A 12,978-nucleotide genomic window follows, 5' to 3' on the forward strand; every position below is an offset into this window, starting at 1 on the left:
TCTGCAAAAGAACACACATGCTCACAGATAATTACTGAGAAGTCTGGTCTTTAATAAGGCACTTATCTTGTTCTCAGAAATGTGTCAATTACAGGTCAGGTGACTCGGTGGAGAAGTATGAATCACTTCTTACATACAATCTTTCCTTTAGAGCCCACATTTCCATCACTTGCCTAGATCTATTTCAGCATTTTTGTACTATTCATAAAAATACAAGTGGCTCCTATTTGTCCTTGAGAAGATAAAATTTGTGTTGCAATAAATAGAAATGATTGTCCGCAATAGGCAGTCTTGCTGTTCTTTCAACAATAGTGTTCTGACCAAGGGATTGCTACATTATTTAAAGGTATCTCTTTTCTGATGTATCTGTCCTTTAGGCAGAACCTTCTCAAAGACTGGAAAATTATGACTAAAATTATATATTCTGTGACAGAAAGCATAATTTTGAATCTTTTTCAAGTAAGGAGACTATAAAACACTTAGCTACACTTCTATGTAGAGGTCCTGTCAAAATGTCAGTATTCACTCCATTCCCTTCATCTTGGTTGAAACTGGAAATTTGTCTTTTCCAATGGTAATTTAGAAAAAAAAATCAAAATATTTTCTGTAGTTTAGGGGAAACTTTTGAACACAGCGTCCGAGGTAGTTTATACTGTGTCAAGCTGAAATTATGCTTCTTGGAAGCCCCCTTCCTTCTGTGACCCTGGGTTAGAATTGAACAAAGGAGGAAGCCGTGTGGCTGGTGCAAGGGAAGCAGGAGCCGTTGCTATCTAAAAGCTAGTGTGGTGAGATGCGCCATAAACACAGATATGATGGCAGGTTCTGGCTTGTGCTCACTGTCATCCTGACCACTGACACTGAGGACCAGCCAGGGCCTCCAGCCCCATTACCAAACTTTTGGCTCCGGAGCAATAGAAGCAGTAACTACCCAAAGGCAGCAGCTTTCCATCGGCGTCTCCACCATCAGTGTTTTGTGGTGCCACATCCACAGCTTGAAATGCCTACTTCCCAGATTCTCCTGCGATCTCCAGCTTGTCTACTGGCTCCACGCGTTGGTAGTTGCCAGCTCAGATAGCAATGCTGTTTGTGGATAAATAAAATCCTTGAGAGCTTGCAGAAGGGGTTCACCTAAGGAATATTAGGAGAATCTCAGTGTAGCAATAATTGATTTTAATTAGTAAGAGTTGGTGAATATTTATCTAGAACTATATCAACTACTAACCAATGTGATGAGGAATTAAATTTTAATTTTAGGTAATTTTAATTTACCTAAAATTAAATTTAAAAACTGAAGTAGTGTAAAATATTTTTCTATTAAACACAGCTATATTGTTTTGATAGAACTGCATTTTAATTGAACCATTGCATTGTGTACGTTGCTGTTTTATTGGTATGTGCATCTAGTCGCTGTCAATGGACTGGCTTTCTTTTTTAAAATATGTTTTTACTGAGGTTTTTTTTAAGAGAGAGAGAGAGGAAGGGAGAAGGCGAGAAGCATCCCTGTGAGAGAGAAACATCCACTGCCTCCTGCATACCCCCTACTGAGGATCAAGCCTGAAACCTGGGCATGTACCCTCACCAGGAAACCAACCTCTGAGCCTCTGGTGCATGAGTCAGCAATCAACCAGCTGAGCCACTCTGGCCCCAGGCAGACACTTTTTTCTATACATCAGTGTAAAATTGTGGCATGTTTACTTGATATGTTATGCAGTAAAATCTATATAATTTGTAATTGAAATGAAATACTAATTGTTATTTTAGTTATAATTGAGTTGTTATTTTAGTTATAAAGTAAGTACAAAGACATTTTTAAATTTGAAATGAAGTCTTGCTGCTGATGCAGCACTGAATGGAGACACCACTACCAGGATAGTAAAGAGAGAAAAGAGATTAGAAGATGAAATGTTACAAATGTCATGATGAATGGCAACTGCAAAAACTAAGACATAATAAACCAAAAAAGCTGTTCTATTTCTGTGTAAAATGATGTTAAAATATAAAGTGGACAGTAAAAAAAGACATTTTCAACAAATTCATAGTAAATTTGACATTTTATTGCAACAAAAAGAATCAATGAAATGAGACACTTGAAATAAAAATTAAAATAGAATAAAAATAAATCAGGTGAAGTGAGAATTAAATGTATAACAAAAGTCTTAAAATGATTTTTAACAGGATTTGAGCTTGTAAATGACTTGAATTTTTGTATATAAAAAAAAAACTTTTAGATTGAGAGATGGCAAAAAGCAATGACTAATCTTACCTTTTTGTCATTATCTTTTAATCTATCAGACAATTAAAATTTACATATATCACTTGCATTATGTTTCTATTGGATAGTGCTGATCTAAAAAGTACATAAAAACTTGAGTTAAAGTCTCATTCAAAAAAGTCTGAGAGGTTAACTCTGGCCTGATGACTCCATTGGTTGGAGTGTTGTCCCATACACCAAAAGGTTGCAGGTTTGATTCCCAGTCAGGGCACATACCTAAGTTGTGGGTTTGATTCCAGGTTGGGTCATATACTGGTGGCAACCTATTGATGTCTCTGTCACTCACTCTCTGTGTGTCTCTCTAAAATAAATAAAAAAACCAAAACAATAAAAACATTCTGGTGGAGGATGAAAAAAAATCTGAGAGGCTAACAAGGCATAATTTCAACCTTCCAGATCTTTCCATCTCTAGGGGATCTTTGCAAAGTATATTTTAGGTTTTGCTATGTAGTTCATAAGTAGTTGATGTTTTGCTGTTACTATTACTGGTTACTTGTGCCTGTCTGCACTACTAAATACTCATACATTAAATAATATTTCTACATAAACTTAGAAAATTAAAAAATAACATTTTTACAACCATATACTGTCATTAGCACATTAACAGCTTTTCTTTAATCGCCCAAATTTTCTTTCAAAGTAAATAAAAACATACATGAAAAGGACACTGTTGCACGATTAGAAATAAAGACTTACCAAGCACAGCTAACATAACATCATGTCATTTAAAAAGTTGAGAAACAAGGTATTGCCAGTGAATATCGGCTTTTACGGGTATCAAGAATAAATACTTAAAGGTGGATAGAGTACACAAAGGCAGATATCAGCATGCCCTCATTATTTGGAAGTGGTTCTTGAAAGCCATATTGCTTATATTTAATTTTATTCAGGGTAATATTTGATAGAACATTTTAGTAACATTGCTGTACTTGAACTATGAATTTTGAGTTTAATAAACTCCTACCCCATTTAAGAACCAATCTCAGAATTTTCTTCTGCTTTGATTTCATTGGTGTCATTGATAACCATATTGTGTCATTTCTGGAATGAATTTCTTCCACAAATAATACGTAGGCAATGTCCTTGCAAAATATATTGTGCTCTACCAATCTAAAGATTGGGTTACCAGGCTGGGCAGCCAACATCGTTTAATGACTAAATAAACACGCTGTGGACACTTAGACCTGCTCAGCTCCTTCTGGCAATTTCAAGCACTTTAATTTTGCCGGAGATGTGACCTGATGTTTTAAGGAGCAGGCAGCAAGTGTCCTTAATATTTGTAGATAATGATTCCAGCTGGAGATGCCTATCACCTGGGTTGACATTTAATATCTTTGGAAAAGAGGAATAAAAGAAAAAAAAAGCCAAACTTTATCATTTTTTTTTGAAAATATGTATCAACTTGAAAGAACCTTAGGTTTAAGAAAAACACACAGAGAGAAAAATCTTCAGATAAAAATAAATTGCTGCCTAAACAGATTTTAGGAGCCCAGAAGTTGGAAGGGGCCTCCTCAGGCAAAGCCTGATTCAGAGATAGTTTTGATTTCTGTGTCTGATTCAGAATCTAGGCATCCTATGGGTAGAGTTTGTGTGGCGGATTGCAATTGGTCAAGGCATTTATCAGCAAATTAAAATGTATCCCACAGGGACAATTTTTTTGCCTTTCTTCCTCTCATCTCATACTCCTGACCTGGTGAGGTAGCAGAGGGAATTTGAAAAGGGCAGGCCATTCAGATTATATATTTATGCTACTTGGCTAAAAATCAAGCTGTGGAGTGTGAAGGAGCGGTGACTTGCAGAATGGCAGAGCAAGGTACTTGATGGACCCTCTCCCCTGCGAAACACAAATTTATCTGGTTAAAATGACAAATGGAACAATCATTTAAAGTCTCTGGAAATTGTCCTACGGACATAGAGCTATTAGAAAAAAACATTCATTCACAGAAATATACTCAGTAAGAGCAATGAGAACCTGTGGCAGTTGAGTCACACCTGCTTCCTTAAGCCCTTGCCTCCCGCCCCAGCTGCATGGTACAGAAGCTATATCCCCGCTTACCTGGGCAGCTGCAGACAGAAGAGAGGGGTCCCCTCACCTGAGCCCAGTCTGGGGCTACTGCTTCCATTGCTTACTCTCATTTCAGCCCCTTGTTGCAGAAGCTCTCAGGCGTTTTACTCCCTTTTCAGAAACAGACTCTACGATAGTGTTCAACATTTACACACCACTTTGCATGTAAATTACTTTCCTTTTAATCACCAGTTATCTCCCATAACAACCATGATCAGGATCAGTGTTTATGAAATGCCCACTGGTGCTCCCCTTGCTGTCGGGCTCAAGGGCTCAGTCTGTTAAGAGGAAGAAACAGTCATGCTCTGCAGATGTTTGTTCAGCACGCCAAGGTCACAAAACAGTCTGTGGCAAATCCTGGGATTCGGACACAGTTTTCTCATTTCAACTATCCAGTGGCCCTATCGCCCGCACAGCTTCCCGAGGAAATGACAAGTAAAAAGTGTTGCTCTACATCTCATGTTCCTAATGTGTTTGCTGAGGTCTGCATGTGCCAGCAAATTTCAAGGGGCACAGTTCTATAGTTAAAGTCATGCCATCCCCTAGGCCCGTGGTCGGCAAACTGCGGCTCGCAAGCCACATGCGGCTCTTTGGCCCCTTCAGTGTGGCTCTTCCACAAAATACCACATGCGGGCGTGCACGTACAGTGCAACTGAAACTTCGTGGCCCATGCGCAGAAGTTGGTATTTTGTGGAAGAGCCACAGTGAAGAGTGGCTCGCGAGCCACAGTTTGCCGTCCACAGCCTAGGCTTACGTTCTAACCACTTGGCCATCTGGAGTCCTAAATTCCCTTTCATGCTGTTCTGATCTTTCCTCCTTTCATTTCTATGCTATGTGGTTGGCTCTTCTAATTATCACTTGAGCAAAGCATGTAAACATTACTTTTATTTTTTGGCCATTAACTATCAAAGCTTATGATTTACTCTGCAAACCTGATTTTTACGGAGTGATTTAATGCTGAACCAGTCTTGAAACAGCTGTTGTAAGGACATTTCCTATTTCTGTAAATCATGACTCTTTCAAAAGGAGGGTCATTTTTTTTTCTTTAGAGACAGAGGAAAAGGGCAGGTGTGGAACTTTGTGAGCAATGAAGAGAGTTCTTTCATCTCTATTTGTAAGATGATCAGAAGAGACAGAAATAAAATCGTTCATACTAAGCACGTTGTTTCCTTGATTGCACTGAAAATGCACATTGCATTTCCAAAGCTCACCCTGAGGATGTAATGACCACATCTCCATGGTGCCTGCTTTATCCTATTAACACTTCCCCCTTGTCTCTCCCCCAACATGTGCACGCCACACAAAGCTTCATGTAAGATGCAAAATTGCTTAGGTTTTTAAAAACAATCTGAATAAGTACTTTTAAAAAAGTTTCAAACTTACTTTTTGTGAACTAACACATAGATGTTACATTTTGAAAGTAACAAGTGGGAGCCTTTCCTGCTTAATTAAGATTCAGATTAGGTCAACACCATACCAATAATCCAAAATTTCAGTGCATCCATAGTTTATTTTAAGAAACCTCTTTGAGAAGATTTCTTTGAAGACCGTGAACCATGTAAGTCAACCTTTCCCTAGAGATACCAGTGTGTGTGTGTGTGTGTGTGTGTGTGTGTGTGTGTGTGTATACATGTGTGTTCTATGTTGTAAATTGTGGCTGTAAAACTGTGCTTTCCCTACAAGGGAAAGCTACAACATTCCATGCCTACATGTGTTTGAGTAAGTACTTGCTTGGAAAAAAAATAAACACATATCAAGAACTCAAAATTGAAACATATGCTTGTATGATAATAACCCATAAACCATTACTGATTTAGCACTTAATCTTTGGCTGTCTAGAAACTATTACGTGTTTCCATGTGCCTAAAATCTTCTACCCTGGCAATAACAACCTTTTTTCTACCACCAAAAAAATTATCAGGTAACATTTCTTATTTATTCAGAATTTTTATAACAATTATCTATTTGTTGACTCTTACATCCTGTCCCTAGTAGAATGCAAACCTCATGAGTTAAGGGCCTTTATCTGCCACGGCCAGCACTGTATCCCCAACACTTGGAATAGTACTTGTCATATTGTAGGAGCTTAATAAATATGTATTAAATAAAATTGTGAAAGTACACTAAATATTGTATGTGAAGGTCTCATTTATGTAGAATGTTTCAGCTATTAAAGTATAATGCTGTGTCATTAAAAATAATTTCTACCTGGAAATTCCTTTTCCTCTATTTTTTTCTTACAGAATATCTGCAACCTTAATTACTCATAACTTGAAAATTATCATTAAATCTGTAAATTCTTCTCAGATTTAAGACTTTTTGGAACACACACACACACACACACACACACACACACACACACACACACACGCACATTCTCCAAAAGTGTGATTTTGGTAAAAGAATCACTGATATTAAAGCACAAATTTTTAAGAGTATACTAGATTATTTTCAGAACTTTCCTCATCTTCCCATTTGCAAAAGTTCTATCTAAGATGACAGTTATTTTATGCAGAATGGGTTAAACTGCTTAATTATGAAGACCTTTACATGTATTTCTCAGACTTTTTCTCCAACATTGGGTTCTCAGTCTCCCTCTATCTTCACTGTCACTCTCCCACCCCTGTCACCTTCTCTCTCATTAAATTTTTCTCCTGACACCCCCACATCATGGTCACATTAGAATTTGGGATGAAAATGTTTTAAGACTTCATTTTTTAGAGCAGTTTTAGGTTCACAGAAAAATTGAAGGGAAGGTCCAGAGATTTCTCAATACTTCTTGTCCCCACACGTGCACAGCCTTCTCCAGCCAGGGTGGTATATTTGTAACATAGATGTGCCTACATTACTGCATTGTAATCACCCAGAGTTCATGGTTACATTTAATGGTTTCACTCTTGGTGTTATACATACAATGGATTTGGACAAATGTTCAATAATATGTCTCCATCATTTTGGAGATTAGAATTTTTTAAAGCTATAAATCATGCTAGTCTTTTTGCTTTTTCTAACTTTTTTTTTCTCTTCTGTGCATAAGGGCAAGAAGGAAGATAGAATTACAGGACAATTAGTTTGAAGTTTATTAAAGGCTTCCCTTATAGGTGTAAGAAGACAAATTTGGAGGAGTTTGAGAAGTTATGTATGGCATGAAATGATCTATTTTATATTTATGTTAATAGATTCTCAGGCCCATAGACAGTAGGAGTTTAGATTAATTATAGATCTTGTCTATTCCAAGATAATTCTATTTGGGCAGCGGCTGGGAAGTGCTGCACATCAGGGGTTGGCTTACCACTTGAGTTCTTTCAGTTCAGAACCAGGCTGTCATTTACCAACTGTCAGGAGACAGTGTGCCAGTAAGATAAGTTTTCATTTCTCCTCCTGGCTGACTTACCCGCTGGATCAGTAAACAGGAAGGAGGAACACCATACACAGGTAATTAGAGGACAGAAGAGATAACAACTGTGAAAAGGCATTGCACTTAGCACACAGATGGGGTGCATGTCTATATGTTTAGAGATTATTTCTCTCTGCACTACTTTTCTGTTACATTTGAGAGAGGTGGTTTATTCAATGCTTTGTTTTATCCATTTCCAGTAGTGTCTCCCAAATCCATTCATGGTGTTTCTCTCCCTAAACTGCGCATTACCACCACAGGGGAGATTTTACAATATGATGCCTGAGCCCTAATCAAGATAAATGATATCTCTGGGGTGGGAGTCAGTGTATCAGGATGTTCTTTGAAAAGCTCCCCAAGTGATTCTAATATGTGGTTAATATTGAGTCGTGCTGTTACTATATGGAAAGAGGTCTAAGCTGACTTTTCCTGTGTAAAATAACAAAACACCTCTCTGATGTTTTCTTGGCTTCTATGTGATCCATTTTATTTTGGTAATTTCAATAAACTACAAGTTCTTCCTTATTGTTCTGCTCCCACAAAACCTTTAGGGTTTTAGAAGACCCTAAACCAGCCGTGGGCAAACTACGGCCCGCGGGCCCGATCCGGCCCATTTGCAATGAATAAAACTGAAAAAAAAAAAAGACCGTACCCTTTTATGTAATGATGTTTACTTTGAATTTATATTAGTTCACACAAACACTCCATCCATGCTTTTGTTCCGGCCCTCCGGTCCAGTTTAAGAACCCACTGTGGCCCTCGAGTCAAAAAGTTTGCCCACCCCTGCCCTAAACTGAGGAAATGAGTGGAGACTAGCAGGAAAAAAGAAAACTCATTTTCATTTCAGAGTTGAAAGAATAAGGAAAGTTTAAAGATTTTCATGGGCCTAACTAAGAATGAATCACATAAGGAACTATAATTGACTTTGTTTCACTTAAATTTTATTTATGAATGAGGGAAACCACATGAAAAACATACGCAGTTTTTTAAACCTATTTCATGTTTCTAAGTTATGTTGCTATTGTGACTACATGTAAAGATTGAATTGGTTACTGTATGAACAGTAAGAATATACTAAAAAAGAAGATTAAGATGTTTGCCAGGTACAGAGAGGAACCCAAGGAAGTTTAAAACTGGAATGGACTTAATTAATACTCATTCTTTCATTTGTTCATGCTTACATGCAAGTAGGCATATATCCATGTATTTATAGAGTATAGATTTGTTAAGGTCTCAGTTTACAGTGCTTGATGTGAATGAATAAGACTGGTCACTACGCTGGCCTTCAGTGTCATGGTCAAATAATGAGCACAGGTATGTAAACAAATTAGCACAGAATGAGCTAATCGCAATGGCAGAATTATGTCTAAAATATGCAAGTAGCACAGGAGAGGAGTGGTTAACTGTTTGGGGGAATATGGAGAGGAGAAAACAAGCTTCTTTAGGTAATAATGATTATGCCAAGTTTTGTAAGTGAATATGAATTTATAGGCATTTCAGAGAGTTGGAGAAGAAAAATCTTTCCAGGGAAAGAGAACAGCACATGAAAAGACACAGAGTATGATGTTTTGGGGTCTATATTCAGTTTATTATTGGAGAATCAATAGTTGTTGGGAGGTGACTAGTTATGTAAACAAATCAAATAAGACCCAACATTCTATATTGAAGAATTTAGACTTTACGCAAAATAAGGAACCAATAAAAATATCACCACCAGGTGGGAGACATGATCAGACTTATACTACAGACTAGAGGCCCAGTGCAGGAATTCATGCATGGGTGGGGTCCTTCAGTCTGGCTAGTGGCCAGTCCTGATCACAGCCGGCCAGTTGTGGGGAGGGCCGTGGGAGGTTGGCCAGCTGGGGGGGAGGACTGCGGGAGGTTGGCTGTGGGAGCACACTGACCACCAGGGAGCAGCTCCTGCATTAAGCGTCTGCCACCTGGTGGTCAGTGCGCATCATAGTGACTGGTCGACTGGTCATTCAATTGACTGGTCATAACGGTCACTTAGGCTTTTATATATATACTAGGGGCCCGGTGCACGAAATTCGTGCACTGGGTGTGTGTGTGGGGGGGAGTGTCCCTCAGCCCAGCCTGCCCCCTCTCACATACTGGGAGCCCTCAGGCGTTGACCCCCATCACCCTCCAATCGCAGGATCGGCCCCTTGCCCAGGCCGGACGCCTCTGGCTGAGGCGTCCGGCCCGGGCAGCGGGGACCCGCAGCTGCAGCGGCCCCACGATCGTGGGCTTCGCTTTAGGCCCAGGCAAGGGACCCCTAGCTCCTGGGACTGCCAGCTTCGACCATGCCCAGCTCCCATCGCTGGCTCCACCCCTACTTCCTGCTATCACTGGCCAGGGCAGAAAAGGCACCTGATTCTCCGATCATGGCTGGGGGGCCGCCTTTGCCCTGCCCCTCAGCTCTTAGCTCCCCCCTGGGTTTCCGATCACTGTCAGTGGCAGGGGGCTTCTTCCTGCTTTCCCTTTCGCCTCCCTGCATTGTGCCTACATATGCAAATTAACCTCCATCTTGTTGTCAGTTAACTGCCAATCTTAGTTGGCAGTTAATTTGCATATAGCCCTGATCAGCCAATGAAAAGGGTAGCTCGTACACCAATTACCATTTTTCTCTTTTATTAGTGTTGATATAGATTGGTAGCAGTTTTGAGATCTGTTTGGGAAGGGAGTGAGGCTACAGGTGATGGCATAGTTGAGAAGCTGTTGCAATAGTCTGATTGGGAGATAATGAGGCCTTAACTAATGAAAATTTCACAAGCTGGTAGAGACATTTTTAAAGAATCACAAGATGTGGGTGTAGGAGATGAAAGGAAGAAACTTATGGTGAGTCCTTGATTTCTGATTATGGAACCCTGGATATCTGATGTTGACTAACCAAAATATAGTAAAACAATAAAAAGAAAAAAACAAGTTTTAGTGGTAGGGAACAAGATGTTGAGTATAATATTATATGTATTGAGTTTGAAGTGCTCACAGGATATCAAGGAGATGATATTAAGTGTAGTTTGAAGACTTTGGTCTTATTATCTTATGTTATTAAGTCCATAGAGATTGTTATTCAAGGTAATCTCATGAGTTAGTTCTATTCAGAGGGTTCTTTCTAGAATTGATCTAGAAGCCCTCAGGAACTCTCATTCTATTTCTGAACAATGAAAGAAACATGTGAACTTAATTCCTCAGCATGATGATTTTTATCGAGAGATTATTATTAGATCTTAAACACAAATCAAAGTTTGCAACATTTGTAGACCTATTCCAAGCGCCTTAGGTGTTGTGGGTCTTGAAGATCCACATCAAGGCCACTCACCGTCTATGTGAGGTAAATCCTTATTCTCTATCCATAGCTTCCCCTCATTCTTTTTTACATTTTAAATATTGAAAATTTTCTAGGAACATGGTTTTCTGAATTAAATTTCAAGGATCCAGTTGGATTTGTCTCCAAAGAGCAAATGGAGGATAGAATAGTACCTTTTCTGTTTTCATTTTTATATTAGCTTCTGCACAAACCTGCAACCCATAGCATTAGGCAAATGTTTCTAGGGAGTCAAAGTTGATCTTGTTAAAAAAATAAATAAATAAACCCTCCAGTCCTGACACACACACACATGCACACACACACAAACTCACAAATGACACACGCACACATAGTTCCTTGGATCCAGAGTCTCAAGATCTCTAGGCTTTCAGGGAATTCTAGCAAGAAAAACAGCTGAGTGACTTCTGGTTATTGTAGTCAAACCACTTAATTCTAATCTCTTTAATTTCCATGATGGGGTGTGAATTAGATTTCTCTATTTAAATGATTTTGAAATCAAAGCCACTTATGACCAATAATCCAGAAATATCGAGACCCAAATTCCTTCCATGTCCATCGCCACCTCTGCCTTCCACTTCATAGACCATTGGAACTTGGGGCTGCCGTCCCATTTGGCATGCGGCAACTACGTGGGTGCCAAGAAAAGGTCATTCCTCCAGCCCCTTTGCTATTTCCCAATTCTCCCCAGATTCCCTTTATATTGCCTTTGTAATAGAACAATTTCTTATTTTGATTACAATCTATCTGCCTATTCCTCTCATCCACACTCTGGTAACAGACTGGGTTTGTCCAATTTGTGATGCTATCTCAGAAACCTGTCTTTCATCAGACTATAAAAAAGCATTCCCATTTTCTGGAAAACAATTAAGATTATCGGGATTTCTCCTGTAGTATCAAGTTTTATCTGTAATAGCCAGTAATGTTACATGCTATCTTGTAATATTACAAAATGTGATCTTCAGATTGTTAGCATCAATGCCACCTAGACCACATTCCAAGACCACTGAAACAGAACAGGTATTTTAATAAGATCCTTAGATTATTTGTGTGCATATTAAGATTTGAGAAGCACTGATGTGGTACACAAGCACAGCCTTTGACAATGGCTTTAATCACCTTTTCTGCTCTGTTTGCCTTTCTTATTGCTCTGAGCAAGTTCTTCCTTCCCATATCCACCGTTTAGTAATTGGAGGATGTTAGAAGGTGATGTAATGGTTTAACAGTCAGATCTTGAGTGCCTTTAGGGTTTCAAACTAAGAAGCCTCATCTCTATTTTCATGCATTTTTTCTTCATTGTTTTAACATATAGCCTTTATCTTTGATATATGAGCAAACATCTCTTTTCCAACAATCTACAAAGTGGTCAGAAAGTTAACTATACAGCTGTCTGCTTCTCTACTTTCCTAAATATTTGCTGGAGCCTTTAATAATTGTCATCAAGTGTTATTCACCTTGAGATTATGGATGGTCTCAAATATTAGGTATAAAAGGTTTTCCTTCAATGTCTGCTGTTTTCTACCTTTTGAATTTGTCACTCTTGCAAATTTCAGTAGCATGTGTAGATGCTCTGTACTTTTTCAAATTTTCTTGGCTCAACTATCTCCTGAAGCCTCTGGTATAATATTCCACCCAGAATGACCATGAATGACCAGCTCCTTGCTAGCCAAAGTGTTTTTGTCCTCTGAGACCAATGGAATCTGGAGTCTTTAGTATCTCTCATCACTTTTGTTCTTGGATAAAAACATCACATGAAAAGGCATAGATATGTCTTTCAAGTAGATGACAAAGGGACTGGATGATGCCACCCAAAACGGTGAGGGAGAACTTAGCCCAGTGGAAGGAGATGAGGGGAACCTGGACAGATAAATTGGCTTTCCCCCTTTGATGGAACTCTCTGACCCACAATATCTTCA

The sequence above is a fragment of the Myotis daubentonii genome, chromosome 10, assembly GCF_963259705.1.
Source record: "Myotis daubentonii chromosome 10, mMyoDau2.1, whole genome shotgun sequence".
Lineage (NCBI taxonomy): Eukaryota > Metazoa > Chordata > Mammalia > Chiroptera > Vespertilionidae > Myotis > Myotis daubentonii.